Source organism: Schistocerca americana, chromosome 5 (genome assembly GCF_021461395.2).
Source record: "Schistocerca americana isolate TAMUIC-IGC-003095 chromosome 5, iqSchAmer2.1, whole genome shotgun sequence".
NCBI lineage: Eukaryota > Metazoa > Arthropoda > Insecta > Orthoptera > Acrididae > Schistocerca > Schistocerca americana.
This window is the reverse complement of record NC_060123.1, coordinates 389,459,880-389,485,313: the sequence shown is the minus strand read 5'-3', so window position 1 is coordinate 389,485,313 and position 25,434 is coordinate 389,459,880. Positions and strand designations below refer to the sequence as shown.

General features: G+C 38.9%; 1 protein-coding gene across 4 annotated transcripts in view; it reads left to right on the top strand.

Annotated features, from left to right (window-relative positions):
- Nucleotides 1-25,434, top strand: part of LOC124616130 (E3 SUMO-protein ligase PIAS3) — a 267,104-nt gene that overhangs the window by 98,643 nt on the left and 143,027 nt on the right. The window lies entirely within an intron of this gene.

Genomic DNA, 25,434 nt, shown 5'->3' with positions numbered 1-25,434 from the left:
CATCGAGGAAGATCAATTTGTGTTCCAGAAAAATGTAGGTTCATGCTGGGCAATGCTGACCTCATGACTTATCTTGGAAGATAGATTAAAGAAAGGCAAACCTACAATTATAGCATTTGTAGAGTTAGAGAAAGCTTTTGACAGTGTTGACTGAACTATGCTATTTGAAGTTCTGAAGGTAGTAGGAGTAAAATAAAGGGTGTGAAAGGTTATATTAAGCTTTTGTTGAAACCAGACCACAGTTACAGGGGTTGAAGGATATGAAAAAAAAGCAATAGTTGAGAAAGTAATGGCAGTGTTGTAGCCCATTGCTGATGTTATTCAATCTGTGCATTGAGGAAGTAGTAAAGGAAACCAAAGAAACATTTGGAGAAGGGCTCAAAGTTCAGGGAAAAGAAATAAAAGCTTCAAGATTTGTCAGTGACAGTAATTCTGCCAGTCAGTAAAGGACTTGGAAGAACAGTTGAGCAATATGAATTGTCTCTTGGAAAGAGATGATATATAATGATGGTAAGGAATGAAAACCTTGTCACTCCAGTTTATGGCTATAAATGCGTTTATGGAAAAAGGAATTTGTTAATATCAGATATAAATTTGATAGTTGGTTTATTCAGTGTCAGATCAACAAGTGCTTTTAAAGAATGAGATTTTCACTCTGCAGCTTAGTGTGCACTGATATGAAACTTCCTGGCAGATTAAAACTGTGTGCCAAACCGAGATTTGAACTCGGGACCTTTGCCTTTTGCAGGCCAGTGCTCTACCAACTGAGCTACCCAAGCACGACCCACGACCCGTCCTCACAGCTCAGGTTCGCAGAAGAGCTTCTGAGAAGTTTGGAAGGAAGGAGACGAGGTACTGGCAAAATTGAAGCTGTGAGGATGGGTCGTGAGTTGTGCTTGGGTAGCTCAGATGGTAGAGCACTTGCCCGCGAAAGGCGAAGGTCCCGAGTTCGAGTCTCAATCAGGCGCACAGTTTTAATCTGCCAGGAAGTTTAAAGTGCTTTTAAATTTATTTGAAATTAAGTATGCGTGTAGTATTCATAAACAGTAACACAAAGCAGTTTTTACACACTCCTCTGATAAAAGGATACTGAGTGATCAAAAATGTAAAAACAATCAAATTTTTAACTTTTGGGAAGACGCTGATTTGTTCACAACTTGTGTTCAAATTAAGATAGAATAATGAAATTGCCGGCCGAAGTGGCCGTGCGGTTAAAGGCGCTGCAGTCTGGACCCGCAAGACCGCTACGGTCGCAGGTTCGAATCCTGCCTCGGGCATGGATGTTTGTGATGTCCTTAGGTTAGTTAGGTTTAACTAGTTCTAAGTTCTAGGGGACTAATGACCTCAGCAGTTGAGTCCCATAGTGCTCAGAGCCATTTGAACCAATAATGAAATTGAGCTCATTTGAAAGCTCACTTAAAGGGTGCACACATGATATAAAACTTAATTAACTGCAAACATATAGTCATTTTTAATAAAAACATCATTAGTGAATTCTGAGAATCTGTATTTTTAAAATTCTCAAAAAACTTTGACAGATACTGTTTTCCTCTATGTATTCGGAAAGCTTCAGCTTGGTATGAGCACAACTATCAAACTTTAGATTTAAGATAGTGCTGTAAAAACAACTTCAAAAATTGCCTTATAAGTTTTGAATTAAAACATACACGTTGCAAATTATAAAAAAAATCGCTGCAACTGAATACCAGAGATAGACCTAAAATTAGTTCGTTGTTAGTTCTTGTTACTTACTTAGATGATTAATATCAGTATGTTTCATCGTGTTTCTAGCCAATCAATTTGCTGCATGTCACAGTTGCTGCATGGGATGATGTTACTGTTCACCCTCTAGCAGTTTGAGTATACAAGGTAGCCTTCCATGATACTTACGGAAAGAATGTCTGACTGGGGCATGTGGAAGATATAGATGGTCCGTGTGAATGTAAGACACTGTGATTTAATCCTTTTCCTAATTTTTTCCAACTATACAGCCAAAAAATTTAATAGTGTATCAAGTAAAATATATTACTTCTCTGATGGAGTAGCAGCTCAGTATAATAATAACTACTTAATCAACTTGTGCTATCATGAAGATGATTTCCATGTTGAAGCCCAATGGCATTTTCAGCCACCTTCCATGGTAAAGGGGCTAGCGATGGTGTTTGTGGAACAGTCAAGCGACTGGCTACCTGAGCAGGTCTGCAACACCCATACATTGATCACATCATGACACCCCAACAACTTTGTATTTGCCAAGGATAGTGTAGAGGGGATCAGTTTCAAGTATCCTGTTGTGGAGGATTTTAATTTAAATTTATAAAGAGGTTTGAGAAATATTGTACAGTTGCAGAGGCACAAAAACTTCACATCTTTGTTCCCCTAAGCAAGAACAAAATTACATTTGGACTCTATAATGAAAGCAAAATTGAACTGTCAACAACTGTAGACTAGACAGTGATCGAATATTGTTCGATGACACCACAGTATATATTGCTTGTGAATGACTCTGATGGCCAGCATGTGTAGTTGGAAAAAATTAGGAAAAGGATTAAATCACAGTTAACTTCTTAAATTCACATGGACTGTCCACATCTTTTACATTCCCCAATCATGTTCTTTCCATAAGCAGCAGGGAACTAAAGGCAATCTTGAACTCACAAACTACTAAAGGGCAAATATGTACATTAAGGCCCATCCATATGTGTTGATCGGTCTGTTCAACGTGCACACAGACAGATTGTTGTGTGTGAACAGGAGATTTGTGCAGATATGAAATATGCACAAACCTCGAAGTTGGAGGCTTCTAACATTTTGATGACTTACATGTGAGTGTGGGTCTGGGTTATACAGATTTATTTCCCAAACCACATTCCACTTCTTTACGAGATGACTTACTTGGGATCTGCAGCCACTCTTCTTTACTGGATACCCAGCTGTGGAAACTCTCTTGACTTCTTCTCCGTTGAATAACGCTAGGTACAGGAACTTTCAAGCCTCTTTTTACTAGTGAAACAAGTAACCATACAAACTTTACATTTTGTCAATGAACGATGTATTTGACTTTCAAGCACAATAAAAATTCTCACTTTCAACTTAATATGTAACTTCATTAAGTCTCTCGTACAGTCGTATGTTAGAAACAAATTGATTTATGTTCGAAAGTAAGTCTGCTTAGACACCAGGACTTTCAGAAAAGGAGATCGTAAAAACATCTTGCCTCTAACAAGGCTGAGTCAAGATTCTATATGAGTACGTTTTCAACTGTTTTTGTTTCACATAACAATAGCCAGTGAGACAATAAGTACAAAGCTGCTTATAGATTCCATGGTTCTTCCAAACACACTCACTAACACATCTATGGATTTTGACAGGTACTTGTCGGTGCCACTCGACCGCCGCGACTGATTTTAAACCTGCACACACGAACATGTGACGCGCAGTAGGTAGAATTTACCATCGAACACTTGTATCTAGAACATCGTGTGTTCGAAATGGTAGAAGGCTGAGAGGTTCTAGAATTTACACAGAAATTCTTGAATCACTACATATGCACGTTAACTCGGAATGTTAACGTCCTTGCGGGTATACAATTTAACATCCTTTACATTGTATTTCCCATTTTCTAATCCAGTTGTGGGATCAACTAAAAATGTCTTATGATGGACCACCGTTTGTACCCAGTATGGTTCCTCATATTTTTGTAAAAACTTAAGAGTCTCTTTCTTCAGAGTCGAGCTGGGAAGGTTTGTTTTATAAGAATCAGGTCATCGACTTGGTACTGAGGCTCTACAGCCTTTTTGTTATGCTTACTTGCTCTTTGCTGCACCTTTTCTATCAAATTTTTAGAAATTATTTCCTGATTTACTTTGTAATTGACACTAGGTTGTTCAGGCCAATTAAAATACTTAATTAAAGGTTCCCCTACAAAAGGTTTGCCTATAACATCTAAAGGTGTCAACCCAGTCGATAAATGGGGTAATTCATTTTGGGTAATTTCAAAGTCCTTAATTTTCATTGCCCACAAAGTACGTTTTGCATGGTAGTATGTACGACATAATATCCCAATTTCCTTCATTACGCGTTACACGGATTTGATGATGGGTTATAATTGGATACTAACACTTGTCGAATACTTTCCCACACTAGGAATTCTCTAAATTTGTTACTCACAAATTGTGCTCCATTACCTATAAGAAACCCTTGTGGTTTACCTACTTCTATAAAATATTGTTCTAAACAGTGTATAACTGTCTGTGTATTTGCTCTCTTAATAGGGTATAGTTTAACATACTTTGACCAACATTCTATGAAAACCAAAATATATGATACTCCTCCCTTTGCTTGTTGAATTTGTCCAAAGAAATCGGCTGCTGTAAGGTCGTGTAATGACTTGTGGATAATAGGATACATTCTGTATTTCACGTGAGTATTACTCTCTTTTTACTTTCTGGCAAGTTTCACAGGCTCTAATTAAAGGTGCTATTTTATGCCCTAGTTTCTTGGAATAATAAAATTTATTCATATGAGATATGTAGTTTTTGATTCAGAAGTGGCCATACCCTGTGCGAACATACCATACAAGTTCGTCTTCCATTACCTTCGGAATACATAAACGCCAATGCTGTGATGTTACACTGTCTCTCCAAAAAACAGGTTATGATTTACAATTTTCCATTTTCCCAATTGATTAGGAGGTAAAGTTTCAGGGAGAGCATAAGGGAACAATTGACAGGAATGGGGGAAAGAAATACAGTAGAAGAAGAATGGGTAGCTTTGAGGGATGAAGTAGTGAAAGTAGCAGAGGATCAAGTAGGTAAAAAGACGAGGGCTAGTAGAAATCCTTGGGTAACAGAAGATATATTGAATGTAATTGATGAAAGGAGAAAATATAAAAATGCAGTAAATGAAGCAGGCAAAAAGGAATACAAACGTCTCAAAAATGAGATCGACAGGAAGTACAAAATGGCTAAGCAGGGATGGTTAGAGGACAAATGTAAGGACATAGAGGCTTATCTCACTAGGGGTATATATAGATACTGCCTACAAGAAAATTAAAGAGACGTTTGGAGAAAAGAGAGCCACTTGTATGAATATCAAGAGCTCAGATGGAAACCCAGTTCTAAGTAAAGAAGGGAAAGCGGAAAGGTGGAAGGAGTATATAGAAGGTCTATACAAGGGCGATGTACTCGAGGACAATATTATGGAAATGAAAGAGGATGTAGATGAATATGAAATGGGAGATAAGATACTGCGTGAAGAATTTGGCAGAGCACTGAAAGACCTGAGTCAAAACAAAGCCCCGGGAGTAGACAACATTCCATTGGAACTACTGACGGCCTTGGGAGAGCCAGTCCTGACAAAACTCTACCATCTGGTGAGCAAGACGTATGAAACAGGCGAAATACCCTCAGACTTCAAGAATAATACAATAATTCCAATCCCAAAGAAAGCAGGTGTTGACAGATGTGAAAATTACCGAACTATCAGTTTAATAAGTCACGGCTGCAAAATACTAACGCGAATTCTTTACGGACGAATGGAAAAACTGGTAGAAGCCGACATCGGGGAAGATCAGTTTGTATTCCATAGAAATGTTGGAACACGTGAGGCAATACTGACCCTATGACTCATCTTAGAAGCTAGATTAAGGAAGGGAAAACTTACATTTCTAGCATTTGTAGACTTAGAGAAAGCTTTTGACAATGTTGATTGGAATACTCTCTTTCAAAATCTGAAGGTGGCAGGGGTAAAATACAGGGAGCAAAAGGCTATTTACAATTTGTACAGAAACCAGATGGCAGTTACAAGAGTTGAGGGGTATGAAAGGGAAGAAGTGGTTGGGAAGGGAGTGAGACAGGGTTGTAGCCTATCCCCGATGTCATTCAATCTTTATATTGAGCAAGCAGTGAAGGAAACAAAAGAAAAATTTGGTGTAGGTATTAAAATCCATGGAGAAGAAATAAAAACTTTGAGGTTCGCCGATGACATTGTAATTCTGTCAGAGACAGCAAAGGACTTGGAAGAGCAGTTGAATGGAATGGGTAGTGTCTTGAAAGGAGGATATAAGATGAACATCAACAAAAGCAAAATGAGGATAATGGAATGTAGTCGAATAAAGTCGGGTGATGCTGAGGGAATTAGATTAGGAAATGAGACACTTAAAGAAGTAAAGGAGTTTTGCTATTTGGGGAGCAAAATAACTGATGATGGTCGAAGTAGAGAGGGTATAAAATGTAGACTGGCAATGGCAAGGAAAGCGTTTCTGAAGAAGAGAAATTTGTTAACATTGAGTCAGTGTGCGATTTGCAGGGGGGTTGGGGGGGGGGATTTCCCCCCCTCTGCATCAGACCATCCACTCCTCTGGTTTTAGTTTATGCATCCCAACCTGGGATGTTTATTTCCCACGCATTGGAGTAAAACTTTGCATATTATTTAAATTTGTGGAGCCGAACACTGAAAGTTTTTAATAATACTATTAATATGTTTCAGTTTTATATCATCAGCATAAGTACAACTTTTCACAAAAAAAATGGTTCAAATGGCTGTGAGCACTATGGGACTTACCTGCTGAGGTCATCAGTCCCCTAGAACTTAGAACTACTTAAACCTAACTAACCTAAGGACATCACACACAGCCATGCCCGAGGCAGGATTCGAACCTGCGACCGTAGCGGTCTCGCCGTTCCAGAATGTAGCGCCTAGAAACGCTCGGCCACTCCGGCCGGCCAACCTTTCACAAATGTGCCTCTACTTTTTGAATTCCCATCGTATATCTGTACCCGTATGTAGATGATTTTGTAAATAAGCTTTACCTATAATGTACTTTAAAGATATAACAAGGGATGGCTTTTCTGATAGTGCATACTCGCCAATAGTGAGTTTCGGAATTAACATCTATTTATAAATAGCTGTTTAACCATGCGTAACGCCACGGTCCAAGCTAGTAACAAATATAATTCTTCTAACCCCCAAGACATCCCCACCACTGGTAAAAGCACAAATCGCACCCTGCATCGAGTATAGATTTAAGTGTCAGGAAGTCATTTCTGAAAGTGTATGTATGGAGTGTAGCCATGTATGGAAGTGAAACATGGACGATAAATAGTTCGGACAAGAAGAGAATAGAAGCTTTTGAAATGTGGTGCTACAGAAGAATGCTGAAGATTAGATGGGTAGATCACATAACTAATGAGGAAGTATTGAATAGGATTGGGGAGAAGAGAAGTTTGTGGCATAACTTGACTAGAAGATGGGATCGATTGGTAGAACATGTTCTGAGGCATCAAGGGATCACCAATTTTGTATTGGAGGGCAGCGTGGAGGGTAAAAATCGTAGAGGGAGACCAAGAGATGAATACACTAAGCAGATTCAGAAGGATGTAGATTGCTGTAGGTACTGGGAGGTGAAGAGGCTTGCACAGGATAGAGTAGCATGGAGAGCTGCATCAAACCAGTCTCAGGACTGAAGACCACAACAACAGCAACGAGTTCTGGAAACACATAGAAAATACTTCTGTGAAATAAGAATCATGAGGGACGTTCTCTGTTATTCTTTTAACCCTCTCTTTTACCCCGATGTTAGGATATTCTGCTTACATAAAATTAATGGAAAAAAGAACCCCGGGCCCTTCCATATGTTTCAAGTCTTCCATTACTGTGGGTAGCCTCAATAATGCATCAAGTACTATATTTTCAGAACCTTTTATGTATCGTACCTTGATATTGTATTCCTGTAGGAGAAGCATCCAACGAATCAACCTACTGTGTAGTAACCGACTACTCATCAGAAAGGATAAAGCTTGATGATCTGTATAAATATGGATTTCTGATCCCCATACTAGTGTTTGAAACTTTTGAATACTCCACACAATCACCAATAGTTCTTTTTCGGTAGCTGTGTAATTTAGTTCATGCTTATTTAGGCTATGGCTAGCTAAAGCTATGGTTCTCCTTGGAAAAATTCAGCAGCAATTCTGTAATCAGATGCATCTGTCGAAATATTAATCCGTTCGTCCATAACTGGATGATGTAATATGAGTGACTCAACAAGTGCTCTTTTTAATGTTTCAAATTCATCATTTGCACATTGAGCCCAAGAGAAGGGTACTGCCTTTTTTAATAAATGTAAAATTCTTGCATCATTTAACTCCTGCCCTTGTACGTTCCGTTGATAGTATCCGGCCATACCTATAAATCCTTTTAATTTTCTTACATTTTTGGGGGTGCAGACATTCTTTGATAGCTTTCCCTCTACCCCTACAATATGCCCTAAGAACTTAAGTTCTTGCCGTGCAAAAAAGATTTTGACAGCTTCACCGTAATACCTTTCTCTTCAAATTTTTTCAGTGTCTTGCACAAAGTTCGACAATGTTCCTCCCAAGTAGGTGATATTATTAGGATATCGTCTACGTGTATTATCAAATCCTTCAATAAATCTCTCCCTAGTGCTTCATCTAACACACGTATAAATACGGACACAGAGATATTAAGTCCAAATGCTAATACGTTGAAATGATATGATTTTCCATCAAACAGAAAGGTTGTATACTTTTTGGATTCTGGATGTAATTGTATCTGCCAAAATCCCGCAGTCAAATCCATTGTGCCTTTTCAAATTTGAATAACAATTCGTTGATGTTAATCGACCGGTCGCTCTCCTTTTCTATATGTCGATTCAATGTACGAGCGTCCAAGACTAATCGTACCCCACCTGTAGTTTTCGTCGCCACTATCAGAGGATTATTCATTACAATGGAACTTTGTTCTATAATATTATTATCAATCATTTTGTTAATCTCCTTCCAAACTGCTCCCTTTGAACTCACTGGTAGTGGATACAGTTTGCAAAAGAATGGAGTGTCATCTTTGATTTTAAATTTACAAATATGGTCGCCGATATTACCTGGACAATCATAAAATACCACTTTATACTCCATTAAAATTTTATACAAATCTCCTCTTTGTTGATCAGTTAATATTAGGGATTCTTTAACTTTGTCTTGCATATCAGTTCAATGTGTTCCTTGATCAATATTATCGATTTTTGATGATAATTGTGCTGTAGCTGTTAATCGCAGACACTGGCACTCCGTTGTTTGTTCCTCAGAGTGACTATTTGTCACAAAAGGTGTCCAGCGTCTACTGTTCCCTTTACTAAAACAAAGATGATGTACATCAAAGTTTAAGATGACTTTAAACTCTAACAACCAATCTAAACCAAACAGTACATCTCTATTAATATTCTCTACAATCAACAGCGTTTGACGAAATAACATATTTCCAATACTGCAGTTCACCTGAGTTTCGTATTTTACAAGTTTACTTTTTGTCCCCGTTATCCTGATTATGTATACTCCAGTCACTGGCAATAACGGTAAGTGCTGTTTATTCTGTATAGAGTTAAAAAATGCGTTTGACGTGAGTGATGCCTCACTTCTCGAATCTATAAATATGTTAACCTCGGAATTTTCCACTGTCCCTGCCATTATAGGTTGTGGGTTATTAGTAGCTAAACTTAGTTCTTCAAGCGACAACCATTCCTTTGTGGGTATTTTGTGCGTAAAGTTAACATACTTATATGGAATACGGCCTCCTAATCTATTTCCATGACCTGGGCCCCAGCCCTGGATCCAGATTGAACAAAGTTTTCCTCATTACTACTAATTACAGATTGGTTACCGTAACGAGGTACTACATTCCTATTTTGTGTTTTTTGGTTACTCGGTACAAATTTTTGAGAAGTTACTGGATCTATATTTGAATGTGGATACTTCTTTTGGTAATTACCGTTACAACTTTTCTTATTGTACTGCTGTACTTTTGCTGAGTTTGCCTCATGCGTTTTAAAATTATTCCCACTATTCTTTTTATAGTTCGAACTTTCACTTTGGTGTAAAGTTTCGTTGCCGTCCTTATTTATTGCATCAAGTGCATCAACAAAAGACAACTACTCTTCTACTGTTCTGCAATCACTACTTAAGATGTCTTTTCTTGCATAGATGGGCAATCATCCAATTAAAATACGTACCAATCCCTCTTCTTCCATTGGCTTATCTAAGTACTTCGCTTGTGTTAAATGCCAATCGAAATATTTCTTCATAGTACCCCAAGTATTATTGTAATATTTTGGGTCCCATACATCTGATATCAACTTTCCTTGAGCACAGCCAGACCAGTATTTCCAGGGTGTATACAACCTGGGACAACTGGGAGATCTGGGAAAAACCTGGGAATTTTTACATCTGAGAGAAAACCGGGAAAAACCCGGGAATTGTTTAGAATTCTGGGAAATTTTCATTGTTTTAGTTTTCAGTTAAATTTTTGTGATTTTGACTGGTAAGAACCAATACTCTAACAAAGGATATTACTGTATCCTGCTACTGCAGCAACAAAACATGAACGAGAGGAAAAAAAGAAAGAAAATAAAACTGGAGTTGCGAAGGAAATGCGCCATATACAACAACAAAACAGTGCTCATATAAGCGTCTGCCAACAGCAAAGTGTGTCAAAGGCTTTAGGAAGACTGCAATGCTTCATAACAACAAATTGCCTCCGATGAGCGTGATGTGACAACTGTTTAAATTAGATTCGTTTGAGCAGTTGCAGCCGGGCTCTTGCGCATGCGCAGTTGAGTCGCGTATGAGTATTACCTTCTCCTGCTTCTGGCTACAGAAGTGTGGCTGAGCGCCATTGCTTAATATTGCCCTGGTTGGGAAATAATAGTAAATCCGGGACTGATGCACAGAGCAGTCTGAGTTGTTGTGGGGAGGTGGGTCAGCTCCACGTGACCTGTGTTTATGTTCAGTGATTTTGTTGTTTCCTCTTCATTTTTTGCTCTCACGTTAAATGATAACAAAACAGATTTTTGTGGCCGGGAGCTATCAGATGAATTAAAATACATTCGCATAACTACGGAAGGCCAAAATATGTTATTAGTTTCAGATATTATTTCCACCTTTCTGACAGTCAAGCTTAATCGCCTTGCAGAACAATGAAGTTATTTTTGCCAGTTTGCTAAAGAGATTTGGCTTTCATTAATCTTTTCTGCTGAGGCAGTCAATTTATTTGAAACGAGTTATTTAATTTCACACTATTGGCTAGTTTCAATTGTTCGCTGCATTTCAAGTGCACGTATGGCATTATGCCATAATAAAGAACCAAACACGAGACAATACAGTACTGGTACTCCAAAAAATTTACGTACGAGTGTGCATTTTAAGCCGAATTATGCATTTATTATGGTTCACGAAATTCCGACGCTCTTGGAGTATCCTCTGATGTCTTGTTTCTTTTATGACATAATGTAAGATCTTTTAATGTTTTACACGTACAAACATATATATGGGCTTTTTGCGACATCGTAGCTGGGCAAGCGTGGTGACACCTGTTATCTGGTGCTCTGTTGCAACTACTGAAACGAATCTATTTCTAACAGGTCGCGGGAAAATATTGCGAATGTTGGTTTCAAAAGTGTTACATTCAAAGCAAATTTCCTTTTACGCAGTATGAACTATATGCGAGAATGTACAATGATTTTCTTAAATCACAAAGTGTTTGTCTCTGTTTTAAAAAATCAACTCTTTGATGATGATGATGATGATGATGATGATGATGATGATGATTTAGAAGAATTTCGAGCCCAGAAGGTAAGACATTTACATCGTAATTAAAAATTTTACTGGCACATTTGTGTGATGTACCTTAAAGTGTATCATGCGCAAAAAAGATCAACATTATATGTGAATGCTGTGTATATTAATTTAAACCATTAACTTTTCTTATTTGTGTGTTCACGCTACTTAAGAGTGATATTGCTGTTGGCTGACTGTATCACATGTCCTATGCTGTCATCAGCTGGCGAAATCACGTGACGAGCTATGACTGGTCTACAAAATTGCATCATAATCTAGATTTCAATGCTTTGGAAAGTGCGTTGTTTGGCAGAATTCAAATTTATACCTTCGTAATACAAAAATACGTAACGTACATGTTGCTGCACATCAAAGGTCTTAAAAAATCGTGCCCCATCCTGAGTTTCGTTTTCTAAAGTGCCGGGAAATTCTACGTCGGTATATAAAACCATAAACATTCAAAGGATTGATGAGTTTTACAGTGCTGAGGAATAGCTTAACATGGAAAAAGTGTATTTTTACCCGGGAGAAATTAGGGAAGTTTTTTTCCTTGTCCACGTCTGCACCCTGATTTCTCTTTAAATTTCTTTTGAAAGTCCTCCCAAGAGAAAAAAATCTCAGTATTTACTGTACTCCATTCTGAGGCCTAGAAGGTACCCCACAGCAAATTCGATCTTCTTAGAATCTTCCCAATTTTTTTGGTAATGCTTGGTTAAACCTATTTAAGAAATGGGTCGAATGTACATTTCCGTACGCCTTAAATTTAGGGAATTGTCTAGATAACCCTGAATTAGCTCCCCATTGTAAATCAGCCACAGCTTCACTACTTAATACAATGTTCGGTGAAGATACCCTTTTTTCTACTTTATCTTGGATAAGCTTAATCTCTTTCCACAGGTTGTCCATACCCTTCCTGGTATCATTAAGTTCAGAAGAAGGAATAGACAATACATTCCTGGATGTTATTCTCTTGATAACTTTTCAATCTATAATTTCCCCAAATTGTTCCTCCAAACTAATTACTTTTATAATATCAGAGTTAGCTATTTTCTCTTTGAAATTTCTTTCTACATTATCTACCCATGTATTGACACCTGTAATTTGCAATTGAATGACAGGCATTAACTCATTCTGCTTATCTACACACTCTTGTTAAGTATGTAACCCTTACATTATTATACTTAATACTGTACACTTTTTCAAAGGATCCTAACTTTTCAATAAGTTCAGATTCTATACTATTTGATCTCAATTTTAAGTTCCCTTTTTGAAAGTTCCTGAAAGGTGTCATTCTGTTTCTGACTTAGGTCAGTAAACATATGATTTATGTGAGTAGTCAAAGAGTTTGTAAACTCATTCTTTAGATCTGCTTTTAAATTCTCTACTTTAGTACATACAGCATTGAACTCGGTCTTCAAAGCGCTAATGCCTTCGCGCAGATTGCTAAATTCTTCACTTTGAGAGTCTATCTTGGCACTAAACAAACCTAAATTTGTCATTTGAATATTTAGAGTTTCCCTCTGAGCATTTAAAGTTTCACTCTGGGTATTTAATTGAGAATTTACTAAGCTTAGTTCTTTACTTAGTCGCACTTTGTGCTTTGATTAAATTTACCAATTCAGCCCAGTCAGGCACTTCTTTGCTAATTTTCATGGCCATAGCAGGGTCTTGAATTTCCCCAACCTGTTGTATATTTTCCATACTCTTGTATGCTTTAGCTTTTGTAAGCCTTTAAAACTAACTTTAAATATGACAACTACATAAATAAAATTCACTCAACAGTATTTTGTACCACTTCGTACTGAAGTAATGAAGTTTTGTTTCACGCTCATCCGGCGTAGAATTCTCGTAGCGTAGGTGAGCGGATGTGGAGGCAGGTCAACATAGGTGAACAGCAGCTGGTGCCGGCAGTGTCAGTTGTACACTGGTTCCTGCGTCTGCATCCCCGCAATGTGTGAGAGAGCTGTATGCTTCCCGCACTGGATCTTCTTGGTTGGAGCATTCTAGGCATATTTCTACTTAGACAAATACATCGAAATCTTCTTTGCTGTTTTTACGTTGTGAATTTTTCATGTCTTCACCATTATTCATTCAAATTTTGCTCCATGAGATACCTGAACATATTCCAATGTCTCAGAATAAATCCCTTGTCATATTATGGTTGGTTGCTATGGCAACACAGAAAAGCTTCTTTTCTTGTTTTTGACTGAAAATTTGTGTTTTTTCGGTCCTGTCATACAGGTCACCACGTTCTAACTTTTTGACGACTTAAAGTGCGAGTTTGGGTCTGTGTAATACTGATTTATTTCCCCAAACCACATTCCACTTCTTTACGAGATGACTTACCTGGGGTTTGCAGCCACTCTTCTTTACTGGATACCCAGCTGTGGAAACTCTCTTGACTTCTTCTCCGTTGAATAACGCTAGGTACAGAAACGTTGAAACCTCTTTCTACTAGTGAAATAAGTAGCCATACAAACTTTGCATTTCGTAAATCAATGATGTATTTGACTTTCAAGCACAATAAAAATTCTCACTTCCGACTTAATATGTAACTTCATTAAGTCCCTCGTACAGTCGTTTGTTAGAAACAAATTGATTTACATTCGAAAGTAAGTCTGCTTAGACACCATGACTTCCAGAAAAGGAGATTGAAAAAAGTCTTGCCTCTAACAAGGCTGAGTCAAGAGTCTATATGAGAACTTTTTCAGCTGTTCTAGTTTCACACAACGATAGTCAGTGACACAATAAGCACAAAGCTGCATATAGATTCCGTGGGTCTTCCGTACACACTCACAAACCATCTATGGATTTCCTGACAGGTACTTGTTAGTGCCGTTTCGACTGCCGCGTCTACTTTCTTCCCGCGACTGATTTTAAACCTGGACACACAAATGTGACACGCAGTAGGTAGGATTTTACTGTCCCACACTCTTATCTTGAATATTGTGTGTTTGAGATGGTAGAAGGCTGAGTAGTTCTAGGATTTACACAGAAATTCTCGAACCTTTACAGGTTGTAGTGGAATTGCTCAAATCTGTGGCTCAAATAATATCTGTGGAGACAAGTTGCAGCATGTGGACAGAAACGTGTTTGAGTCAGCTGTTTGTTCACTCATGTGTTTCTCATCTGTGTGTGCAGAGTGAGTTGTAAAATGGCAGAGACAAGTCAGTTTTCTAGAAGGTGATGGCCGAATTTATCAAGGTATATAGAATCATATATGTTTGTGGAGAGTTAAAAGCAGGGAATACATAATAGGGATAAAAAGACAGCTGCTTATAATTCTGTAACTGAGAAATCCATGGAGCTGACTCTATGGCAAGTGGTACATAATAAAAATAAAATTCATTTTGAACTGTTTACCGCAAAGAGGTAACCCAAGTAACGAAATTCATTTGATCTGGTGTTGGAAGATTGCTAGCTACTTTAACTCTGTACAGTCCTCTGTCATCATCTAATGTGAGTTGTGAAGCGTAGCAAAAAAAGTAGGCAGGAGGGTGTGCACAATGAGGAAATCAAAGAAAAACTGGAAATGAACTCTATAGATGTAGCAGTCAGGGCGAACAGGCTTAGATGGTGCGGTCATGTTACACGCATGGGAGAAGCAAGGTTACCCAAGAGACTCATGGGTTCAGCAGTAGAGGGTAGGAGGAGTCGGGGTCGACCAAGGAGAAGGTACCTGGATTCGGTTAAGAATGATTTTGAAGTAATAGGCTTAACATCAGAAGAGGCACCAATGTTAGCACTGAATAGGGTATCATGGAGGAATTTTATAAGGGACACTATGCTCCAGACTGAACGCTGAAAGGCATAATCAGTCTTAAATGATGATGATGATGATGATGACCATGACCATATGTTCTAAAGAAGAGTGTAGTCATAATACTGTGTCAAGCTGATAATGGAAAATCTTGAAACAGTGTCTTCAGGGACATAGTTATTATTATACATCTTTTACTTTATAATATAATATGTGGTTCATAATGAATAATTTAGAGGTGAACTGCAGAATTCAGTACCACAACACAGTACCAAAAGTAGGCCGTTGGAATAATTACGCCCAGGCTGAAGTGAGAGTGGTGGTGTATTGCTGTAAAGAGTCTGCATCTGAACAGATACATTTTCCTCGAATGCCAAGGCTATATGGGAGGGACCATTTGACATGGAAAAGGATGGCAACTGTCAAAATGTATTTACTGTTGTTTGTTAGTAGGTTTGTTGTGGCCGGAAGTGTGTAGCTGGCCTTTGGTGAGGATGAGATCAACACCAAGGAAAGTGGAATGGGATTCAGAATAGGACCATGAGAAATGTAATTGGAGAAGGTATTTAGAGATTCCAGGAATTTTAACAGGACAGCCTCACCATGAGTCCATACAGCATAGATGTCATCAATATATCTAAACCAAACTAGGGACTGAAGGCTTATGGATCCCACAAAAGCTCCCTCCAAGTGACCCGTGAAAAGGTTGGCATAGGAAGGAGTCACCGTGGTTCCCATGGCCATACCCCTGATGTGTTTGTATGCCTGCACCTCAAAGGTGAAGTAGTTGTAGGTCAGTATAAAGTTGATCAGGGTGAGTAAGAAGAATGTCAGGCTTGAATCAGTGGGTGTTGATTGAGGAAATGTCCAGCAGCTGACAGACAGTCCATGTACTTGGGGGATGTTGGTATAGAGGCAGATGGCATCAGTGGTGACAAGCAAGGTGTGTGGTGGGAGTGGGGTGGACACGGATTTCAGACAATCTAGGAAATAGTTAGTATCTTTAATATAGGAGGGAAGTCTTTGTATATGGGTTGCAGGTGTTGATCAACTATAGCAGATATATGTTTGGTGGGTGCTTTGAAGACAGCAACTATAGGACAGCCAGGATGATTGGGTTTGTGAACCTTAGGAAGAAGGTAAAAGGTGGGGGTGTGAGGTTTAGTTGTGATAATAAGTTCTATGGATTGAGGTGTAAGTCTCTGTGAGGGGCCTGAGGTTTCTAGGAGGGACTGCAGGTCAGTTTGAATAACAGGGATGGGATCTTGATGGCAGATGCTGTAAGTATAGGTATCGGACAGCTGGTGTAGACCTTCACTAAAATACTCCTGTCAGTCAAGTACCACAGTGGTAGATAGGAGGATAATGATGGAGTCATCAGCTTTTAGGGAACGTAGAGCCTAGAGTTCTGCAGAGGACAGGTTAGGGTCATGTCATAAGGACCTAAGGAAAGGTTGTGAAGCAATGCTGGATGTGAGGAATTCTTGGAAGGCTTGTAAGGAATGATTCTGAGGTGGTGGTGGATCAAGTTAGGATCATAGTCGGAACTGTTCAAGGCAGGTTTCAATGTCAGGTTTGTTGTTGGAAAGGTTTTGGGATTGGGTTGCAAAGTGATATTTCCAGTTGACATTACATGTACATCCTTCACCAAAGCAGTGTTGTTAAATACAGGTTTAGGGCTGATGAGACCTTTGGATAATTCTTGGAGGCGGGGGGGGGGGGGGGGGGGGGGGTGCTTTGGACTAGAGGTCGAGAACACTGTACTGTTGTGTGTTGTGACTGTTCTTGTGATTATGAGAGGTCCAGGAGGCAGTGGTGAAGGCTATGGAATGTTAAGTAGGTTCGCCAAGCTCGGTTTGTAGGAGAGGACTGGTGGTTGATGGTGTGGCTGTATGGGGACCTGCAGAGGGACAGGAAGGAAAACACCGCTGTTGAGGCATGTTAGGAGAAGGTGGGATAGCTTTTTGAGGCGAAGTTTGACATGTTGTTGCAGTCTGAAGTTGGTTTGGCAGATGACACTATCCAAGGAAACAAGAGAGGCAGGCAACTGCAGAATTTTGTAGAAGGAGAGAAGACGGTGGAGTGCAAACTGGCAGATGAGGCATATAGGTCACAGATTAGTCAGATAAGTTAAAGAGATTGCTGTATTTGAAACTGTAAAACAGGCTTGTGTAGAGTAAGATTACATCCAGAAACAGGGTTTTTCAATATTTCAAGAAACAGAATGTGGGACCTTAATTTTGATAGTGCAAAAGAATGTTTTCAAAAAGAACAGATGTAAAATGTGATGGGATTCACCATGGCGAGAGAGAATGGTTTGGAGTGTTAGAAATGGTGGGAGTGACAAAAATGAGAGGCAGAGAGTTGAAAAAGATAGAAAAATGGAAGAAAAACATAGAAAAATTTTGGAAAAAATCGGAAAAATTCGCCCGAAAATCATGAGACCAGACTATGGTTAACAAGAGGCAATGAGTGGACGAGAACTTCTCATTACAAGAATAGTTGATACAACCCAAAACAATGATTGGAAAAGAAAAAGCAATAGGCAAAGTTGTGAAAGGAGACGAAATTTTGTAAAACTGGCCTGGTGTTGATCAACACCTGTAACCCATAGTAAAGATACCAACCATTTCCTAGATCATCTGAAATCCGTGCTCATCCCACTCCCATCGCACACCTTGCTTATCACCATTGATGCCAACTCCCTCTATACGAACATCCCTCATGTACGTAGTCTGTCTGCTGCAGAACATTCCCTCAGTCAACGCCCACCTGTTTCCAAGCCTAAGATATCATTCTTGCTCACCTTAATCAACTTTATACTTACCAACTATTACCTCACCTTTGAGGGGCAGACATACAAGCAGATCAGGGGTACATCCATGGGAACAAGGATGGCTCCTTCGTATGCCAACCTCTTCATGGGTCACTTGGAGTGTGTTTCCTGGGATCCATGGACTCATGGTGAGGCTGATCTTTTAAAATTCCTGGAATCTCTGAATACTTTCTCCCAATTAAATTTCAAATAGTCCTATTCCGAATCCCATGCCACTGTCCTTGATGTTGATCTCATCCTCACCGAAGGCCAGTTATACAGTTCCGTCCACATCAAGGCTGCTAACAAACAACAGTACTTACATTTTGACAGTTGCCATCCTTTCCATGTCAAACATTGCCTCCCATACGACCTTGGCATTCGAGGCAAACATTTGTTCGAATGCAGACCTTTACAGCAATTCACCACCACTCTCACTTCTGCCTGGACATAATTATCCCAATGGCCTAGTTCAAAAGCCCTGGGCTGTCACATCCAATACATATATTCAGCTAATTATTTTTCAAATGAACTCAATTTCAGTGTTCAAGCTTTATTTGAACACAAGTTGTAAACAAATCAGCATCTTTCTGCAAACTGAAAATTGTATTCCTTTTATGTTTTTGAGGACTCTATTACTCACAAGGGGAGGCCATGCTGTTGGTATCAGGGATTTACTTCAAACTTTGTATACCTTTAGTAGGCCATTGAAACAACATAATGTGAAAGTAGTAAGGTACACTACTCTGGCAATTCCAAGAATATCACAAGAGAAGCTTTACGCGTCTGTTATGTAAGTCATGTATCTGTGCAAAGGTGCCAGCTGTAAGAATTCGTTCTGGTCATATTGTTATAGTTTTTGTGCATGGCAAGATGGTTGTGGATGAGGCAATGATTCAAATCCTGCCAACACTCATTTTTTAATCTGTATTTTTTTATCACTGGTCTCATTATTAATTTACATGACATTTGAAAGGTGCTATAATTAAAAAAGCCGACAAGCATTTTCATGAAGTTGTAAAATTCACATTCTGTTTACTATTTGTAATTACATTTTCAAGGAATAGGGACAGGCTTGGAAAGCCCAAGTCAAACTTTGATAAGTAATGATGCGAATGATGTTATTCACAATCAGTAATATGTATGTTGTATGTTAACCGGGGACCTAGAAACGACGGAAAGGATCCGTCCCCACCGCAGCCGCAGTGGTACACAACCCCACGACGTCTACCGCAATCCACTTCACCCCACCGCCGACCCACAGCGAACCCAGGGTTATTGTGCGGTTCGGCTCCCAATAGACCCCCCCCCCCTCCCCCAGGGAACGTCTCGTGTCTCGTACCAGACGAGTGTAACCCCTATGTTTGCATGGTAGAGTAATGGTGGTGTACGCGTACGTGGAGAACTTGTTTGCACAGCCATCGCCGACATAGTGTAGCTGAGGTGGTATAAGGGGAACCAGCCTGCATTCATCGAGGCAGATGGAAAACCATCTAAAAACCATCCACAGACTGGCCGGCTCACTGGACCTCGACACAAGTCCGCCGGGCGGATTCGTGCCAGGGACCAGTCGCTCGTTCCCACTCCAGAATCGGTAATATAGTAGGTCACAGTGTGCCAGACCAAAAGAATAATGTAGAATTATTTGTCAGATGTGCTCTCGACATCACACATTGCAGGATGCTATTGGTTATTCAGACATGGAAAGCATAAATTGAAACTTCATGCAAACACAAGTGGTTTTTTTTCCCCCATTATATTACCTATCAAATTTCATATAAATTAAATAATTTGACCAGTGATTGATATATATATATATATATATATATATATATATAAAAAACAAAGATGATGTGACTTACCAAAGGAAAGCGCTGGCACGTCGATAGACACACAAACAAAATTCAAGCTTTCGCAACAAACAGTTGCCTCATCAGGAAAGAGGGAAGGAGAGGGAAAGACGAAAGGATGTGGGTTTTAAGGGAGAGGGTAAGGAGTCGTTCCAATCCCAGGAGCGGAAAGACTTACCTTAGGGGGAAAAAAAGGACGGTTACCCCTAAGGTAAGTCTTTCCGCTCCCGGGATTGGAATGACTCCTTACCCTCTCCCTTAAAACCCACATCCTTTCGTCTTTCCCTCTCCTTCCCTCTTTCCTGATGAGGCAACAGTTTGTTGTGAAAGCTTGAATTTTGTGTGTATGTTTGTGTTTGTTTGTGCGTCTATCGACCTGCCAGCGCTTTCGTTTGGTAAGTAACATCATCTTTGTTTTTAGATATATTTTTCCCACAAGGAATGTTTCCCCCATTATATATATAAGCGGTAGGGGAATTCAAACTGTCACATCACCCATAACTCTCTTCTCATGCCCAAACGATAACCACTAGACCACAATGAATTCTTACAATCGGCACCTTTGCACAGGTACATGATTTACATAATAGACTTGTAACTTCTCCGGTGATTTTCTTGGAATTGACTGAGTAGTCCGCTGTACTACTTTCGTATAATGTTGTTTAATGGCTTACTAAAGACGTACAAAGTTTGGAGTAAATCCATGATCCCAGCATCGTGGCCTCCTCTTGTCAGTAACTTTTCGTCAGAAAAATGTAAAAAAATTGTTTTGTGTTAATATTTTTGAATACTACACGCATACTTAATTTTAATAAATCTAAGAGGCTCAAGTTGAAAATCATACTTTCATTTATTGATTTGACATAAAATGATTCAGTTAGAAAGTTTTTTGAAGGTATTTGCTTGGAGTATAGCCTTGTACAGAAGTGAATCTTGCACAGTTAAGCAGTTCAGCCAAGAAGATAATAGAAGCTTTTGGATTGTGATGCTAAAGACGAATGGGTCATTTCATGTCAAATCAATCACAGGTCCCCACATTACCAACTCTAGTTTTGTGAAAAAGTTTACCATAGTTGCTGGCTAAAATTGGGGACATATTTTGCATTTGGCTTATGTATTTATTTAATAAATTTTATATCTGTTTTGTAAATGAGCTGTTATGTCTTTGTAATTCTTATGGACTTCATGTCTTTACTTTTGATGCCAACAGATGGCACCATGTGTTATGTATTTAATTTCTTGGTGTCTTCTTCCCCCCCCCCCCCCCCCCCCCCCCCCCCCTATTTTAAATCTGTTTTTCATTTACGTTGACTTCAACTGTCACTACTTGTTTTGCTTTAATCTATTATGGAAGGATAGATTGCTATTCACCATATAGTGGAGATGTTGAATTGGAGACAGGCACAACAAAAATATTGCTAAATAAGTGAGCTTTTAGCCAGAAGGCATTTCTTCTGAATTAGACGACATACTCATGTTCATGCAAATGCAACTTGCACTTACGTGACCACTGGTTCTGACTGCTGGGTCTAGACTGCAAGCAACAACGCACGATGGAGAAGGAATCTGGGTGGTGGTGGTGGGGGTAACAAGGAGGCTAGTGTGGGGAGGGGAAGGGATAGCAGGGTAAGAATAGGGGACAGTAAAGCACTGCTTGTGGGAGCATTCAGCGACAAAGTGGGAAGAGGATAGGGCAGCAAGGTGCAGTCAGGATGTTGGATGGAGGGTGGGGATGTAAAAGGAGAGAGGTAAAATGACAGTGGATGCATTGATGGAAAAGAAGGCTGTGTAATGCTGGAGTGGGAACAGGGAAGGGATAAGTGGGGGGGGGGGGGGGGGGGGGGATAAACCTGGTGTAACTGAAATGTGCAGTTTTAGCTCATTCCTCTCAACATTGTAAAAGTTTTAATGACCCAACTGCCACGTGGCTTAAAATAAAATCGACAACCTGAGCTTTGTCGTGATCCTTTAACGTTCTTAACCTTTTAAGCATTCTAAATATTGTTCTTAATTTTATCTTGCAATTTCTATATTCTCTTTGACATTTCAGATAATAATTTTATCTCATTGAGTTATTTGTAACTTGTGTTCTGTGTACTCCATATTGTCTTGCTTTTTGTTATATGTCCAGGCTGATTCTTCCAGCGTTATACAATTTTGCATACAACTTAGATACACAGTTTTCCTCTCTCCTGTGAAAGTACAGATTATTTAATAGCATCAGTTATACTAACAGTGGTGCAATATATTTTGCTGACCATAATTGGCTTTGCTTTTGTCTGTATGCTGTGCATATGTTGTAACACAACATTGATATGCCTTATGATGCAGACATTAGAATAGATAATGTCTGTAATTGAAGTACACGATGGAGAATTATGCTGATAATGTTTATTCAAGAAAGGACATCTCAAGTAAACGTAAGGCGGTCATACAAGATTCAGTTAAAATGCAGACGGAAATTTCCCATATGAAATGCAGTTAAGTTACATTTACAGCGTTACGAGAATGATAGCAAAATCTCTGAACTAAATTGTTGTCAGAGATATGCAAAAGCAAAAACTAAGTCTATTTCATAATCACAATACTCGAACATTCACCACCTCAAGTTCAGAATGATGATTCACAAATTAACACACATGGTTCAAAGGATAGTAACTCATACTGTGTCTATTCTCAGTTCTGTAAATCAAGCAGAAAAAGTTAGAGCCCTACTCAGGAGTACATTCAGACCTTTCAAAATGCAAAGTCCCTTCAGATGTTAAAGTATGGCAGTAGCTGTTCACTGCCCAGAATCTATCACTTATATGTCTCAATCACACGCGTTACACAGGTTTGTCTTCTTCTACCACCGATGTAAAAGTGTCCCAGAATTGCTCCCTTGAGCTCTTCTCTCGAGAAACTCCCAGTCTGCTGTTGACTCCCTTAGTACTGCACTACTGTCTGTTTTTCCATTGGCTGAAGGCCTTCCCCACCAAAAATACATTGTTCTTACATGCTACAGTCATGATTTGACTCATCTTCACCACTTCCCAGACTAAACTATAATATTACAACAATATTTAAATAAAAAAATGTTGTAAACATTCAGTCACACTCAGGTCATTCACAACAATTACAAATAAAGGATTGTTCATAAATAAGCTAGTGTTCTTGCCAAGTGTGCTCATATCAAATGACAACAAATTGTCATTAAATATTATTTAAACAATTATTGATGCCTTCTGGATAGAAGCACCTTTTGGTACTCTTTTAAATTGTGGTGTCTGCTAACACATGTGATGGACCACTTTCAAATTAGCATAGCTTTTTAATAGCACTTGCAATCAACATTTAAATAAAGTTACTGGTAAAGTAGTAAACTGTTCATTAAATAACTACACAAGTATGACAATGTGTGAGGTATTCATTAGCTGTGTAAATGTGGTGAATAAGGTGTTCTGATAGACATTTGCGTTACAAAACAGTTGTGAAATGTGTCATAAGTCAGTATAAAAATAGATGGAGTGGTGTTCAGGGATGATATCTATTGTGCAATCAAATTGTGAGATATCACATGTTAAAATCACATGAAGCATTTAAAAATTGTTAATTCAGAGATTCATTTTGAAAATGTTTATTTGATGTGAAATATTATCTTCTGTAGGTTTAAAGATATTGAAATACAGTTGTGTTGTTAGATACACCTCATTTTTCTGAGAGTGCAGATGTATTCAGATTTGCAGTAATATGTAACTGTGATTTCCTGTCATAGTTCAGAGAGCTGTAACATAGCAATTATTAAGATTGCCTGATGGTCGCCATTTCCTGAGGGGAGAGAGATTGTCATTGCCAAAATTCCCCATACTGGGATTAATCCACATCTGTACATTTGTTGGCTCAGCTGGAGCAGCTGCGGCAGCCTGTCTGGAGCCCCGGTCGTGCTAGGATTCAGCTGTACATCAAATCTATTTTACCTCATACCAGTTCTAGGTGCCCAGTTAGGTTTCCTTCATATGTTTTTATTTATCTATTTATTTATTTATTTATTTATTGTTCCGTGGGACGAAATTAAGGAGAAGTCTCCATGGTCATGGAACGAGTCAATACATGAAATTATAACACGATATTAGAAACAGATAAAATGAAATATAAAAAAACATATTCAGGTGACAAGTCGTAAGTTTAAATGAAGAAAATCAACAATGTAACACTGGAATTTACTTAATTTTTTAGCTCTTCCAGGAGCTCCTCGACAGAATAGAAGGAGTGAGCCATGAGGAAACTCTTCAGTTTAGACTTAAAAGAGTTTGGGCTACTGCTAAGATTTTTGAGTTCTTGTGGTAGCTTATTGAAAATGGATGCAGCAGAATACTGCACTCCTTTCTGCACAAGAGTCAAGGAAGTGCATTCTACATGCAGATTTGATTTCTGTCTAGTATTAACTGAGTGAAAGCTACTAACTCTTGGGAATAGGCTAATATTGCTAACAACAAACGACATTAAAGAAAATATATGCTGTGAGGGCAATGTCAGAATTCCCAGATTTTTGAATAAGGGTCGACAAGAGGTTCTCGAACTTACACCACATATAGCTCGAACAGCCCGTTTTTGAGCCAAAAATACCCTTTTTGAATCAGAAGAATTACCCCAAAAAATAATACCATACGTCATAAGCGTATGAAAATATGCGAAGTAGACTACTTTTCATGTTGAAGTGTCACTTATTTCAGATACTGTTCTAATGGTAAATAAAGCGGCATTTAGTTTCTGAACAAGATCCTGAACATGGGCTTTCCACAACAGCTTACTATCTATGCGAACGCCCAGGAACTTGAACTGTTCCGTCTCGCTTATAATATGCCCATTCTGTCTGATTAAAATATCAGTTCTTGTTGAATTGTGAGTTAGAAACTGTAAAAACTGTGATTTAGCATCAAATTATTTTCCACAAGCCACGAACTTATTTCATGAACTACATTATTTGTTACTGTTTCAATATTACACACAAGATCCTTCACTATCAAGCTGGTGTCATCAGCAAACAGAAATATTTTTGAATCACCTGTAATACTAGAAGGCATATCATTTATATAAATAAGAAACAGCAGTGGCCCCAGCACCCACCCTTGGGGAACGCCCCACTTAACAGTGCCCCATTGGGACTGAACATCACTACCACTCTCAATATTGCGGAGAATTACCCTCTGCTTTCTGTTCTTAAAGTAAGAGGCGAACCAATTGTAAGCTACTCCCCTTACTCCATAATGGTCCAACTTCTGCAGTAATATTTTGTGGTCAACACAGTCAAAAGCCTTTGTTAAATCAAAGAAAACACCTAGCGTTCGCAACCTTTTATTTAATCCGTCCAAAACCTCACAGAGAAAAGAGAATATATCA